This window comes from Dioscorea cayenensis, chromosome 20 (assembly GCF_009730915.1).
Source record: "Dioscorea cayenensis subsp. rotundata cultivar TDr96_F1 chromosome 20, TDr96_F1_v2_PseudoChromosome.rev07_lg8_w22 25.fasta, whole genome shotgun sequence".
Classification (NCBI taxonomy): domain Eukaryota; kingdom Viridiplantae; phylum Streptophyta; class Magnoliopsida; order Dioscoreales; family Dioscoreaceae; genus Dioscorea; species Dioscorea cayenensis.
This window is the reverse complement of record NC_052490.1, coordinates 16,899,588-16,902,350: the sequence shown is the minus strand read 5'-3', so window position 1 is coordinate 16,902,350 and position 2,763 is coordinate 16,899,588. Positions and strand designations below refer to the sequence as shown.

General features: G+C 41.7%; 1 non-coding gene across 1 annotated transcript; it reads left to right on the top strand.

Annotated features, from left to right (window-relative positions):
* Window positions 1-231: 231 nt before the first annotated feature.
* LOC120252288 lies at window positions 232-338 on the top strand. The gene has a single exon (XR_005533831.1). It is a non-coding gene; the product is annotated as a small nucleolar RNA R71 (small nucleolar RNA).
* The last annotated feature ends 2,425 nt before the right edge of the window (window positions 339-2,763 follow it).

Sequence of the window (2,763 nt, the reverse complement as noted above, 5' to 3'; positions counted from 1 at the left end):
GATTCCACTTAGGCTGCCAAAGAAGTGACTGCATCTATTTCATGGAGGCCGGCCACCTTTTTCCTTTCCAGCGCATTCCATTAATAACTGTTCATGGTCATGTCCTCTACTAACTATCGGGCTTCTTCTAGGGTTTTACTTCCCATTGTACCTACCGCGGCGGCATCTAGCAATTGCCTTATACTCGGATTCAACCTATTATAGATAGTTTGAGTGATCATCCTTTTAGGAAATCTGTGTTGTGGGCACCTCCGCAAAAGGTCCTTGAAATGCTCCCATGTCTCAAACAATGATTCCAATTTTATCTGCATGAATGACGATATCTCATTGCGAAGCTTGGCTGACTTCCCTGGAGGGAAGTATCTAGCAAGAAAAGCTTCGACCATCTCATTCCAAGTCGTAATGGATGCTTTTGGCAAGGAATGAAGCCACTGCTTGGTTCTTCCCTTGAGAGAAAATGGGAAAGCTTCAATCTAATAGCATCATCCGATACATCGTTGATCTTCAGCATATCACAAACTTCCAATAAGTTCTCTATGTGATTGTTTGGATCCTCATCGGCCAAACCATTGAACTACGCTGACTTCTGAATCATCTGAATGAAGGCTGGTTTCAGCTCAAAGTTCAGAGCTGTAATCGGTACTGACGGTCTGGTGTAATCAGATAATATTCTCTGCTGTTCATTCTGCTCAACCATGTTGTCAGATCCTTCAACTTCCACTTCAGCTAGATTTGACAGTTCTTGCACAAGTTCTTTCCCTTTCTTCAGAGTGTACGTTCAAGTTCGGGATCTCTTTCAATTAATATCGAAGGGTTCCCTAGGGTTATAACCTTGAGCTGTACTAAAAGAAAAAGAATAAATTAGAATGATGATAGAAAAGAAGATGTAAAATAGAATGAATGAATGAATAGCTAAGAAAACAAAGTGCAGAGTATCTCTAAACATATACTCCCCGGCAACGGCGCCAAAAAGTTGATAACGCCCCTTCCGTATATCCCGCAAGTGCACGGGTTTATCGAGTAATAAAATCCCAGGTGAGTGGGTATCGTATCCGCAGGGAGTAGGGAGTAAAAATACTTAAATTGTTTCTTAACCAAGTGAAGATGAATAATAATTGTGTTAACAAGATGTAATGTAAATAAGAATAAAAGAAGCAAGATAAAAAAGCACAAGTAAGTGAGAGATAAGGCAATCAAAATAAATGTGGTACCCGGATATTGTTCCGCCTAGGACAATCGTTTCAAGTGCAAAACCAACTATTATGCCTCCTAACTAATGCATTTATGAGTGGTGGAAATCCTTCAATACATGGTCTGAAATGTAAGGTCAACCGTGACTAACTCTATATCATGTCCCGGAGGAGAAATCGAACAATCTCAACACCTCGCACTCGAATAGAATTGCATGGAGTTCTAAGGGTTCCAAGTGTTGGTCCAGGTGAGAGGTCCCTAGCCACAATTAAGCCATAGGTGCTAAAATCACTTCAACACTTCACTCCGTAGCCTCTTCAACTAAGCCCTAGCGAAAGATCATCCCTTAGCCCATTCACTCTACTATGACAGCAAAGAACTCAAGCAAATGAAGGTAGGATAAATCACATCGCAGGGTAAAGGGGACGCTCCACTACCTCTCGACTCACCCTCTCAACCCTCTCCAATCTAGCTTTGTCTAAACCCTCATAGTGTGTCACTCACTCACAAGGGTTACCAATATGAACTCTCAACCCTAGTGTCACTCTAAGTGAGAATTCAATCAATCAAACATTCAAGATTGGAACTCAAATAACACATCAATTAATGAAAGCATAATAGAAGGTTTAATAAAACAAATACATCCTAGAATTCACAAATCTAAGTACCCACTAGGGTGTTTAGCTCTCTATGGAGCTAGTTACAATCAACAATGAAATCGAATGCAAAAACAAGTAATCTATAGAAAACCCCCTCGATATTCGTGATGATGGTCTTGTCCAGAAGCCTCGTCTCCTCCAAAGGTCCCCTTGTCCGGCCCAGGACACATCTCTCCTGATCTGTGCCGACAAAAGCTCTCTCAATAACCTTCTTCCAAGTGGAGTGCGATGTCGAAGCCGAAAAACCTCTCCAAAAAACCCTGCCAATACCTCTCAAAACCCTAGCCGCAGTCCCCTCTCAAGTTTGGGAAAGAATGGAGAAAAAATGCTGAAATCAGGGCTGAATCACGGCTTAAATAGGGTTGGTATCGAGCATACACACGCCCCTGTGGATTTACCACACGGGCCTGTGGAATTTTCGCACGGGCGTGGATAATTTCCACACGCCCATGTGGATTCTCTGGAATTCTCTTTTTTGGCCGGATGTGAACAGTACCTGCTATAATACTGGCCCGAAACACTCCTAAATCTATGTTTTCATCAAGGTAACATCGATAAACACACGTTTACGTCATAGATCTCTTTGCTTTTTTCCAATTACCGGCATCATTGGTGAAGATCTTGCGATCAATGCATAAGCTCGGATACTCGAATGTGACTATCTTTGTGCCCCTCCAAACCATTGTGCTAGATTGAATATACAGAGGTTGGCGCACATTCTCACATCTTCAACACGACTTATGCCTTCACGATTGACCCTTCTCAAGATTTCCTCCAAATAGTGCGTTTACGATCTACATTAGCTTCTTTCTTTAACATTCGGCTTCACAACCCTATATGCATGAATGTAACACAAATGCACAAGTATTAGCGCTAAAATTTGATAAAAATAATGCTCATCATAAGGAAAGAA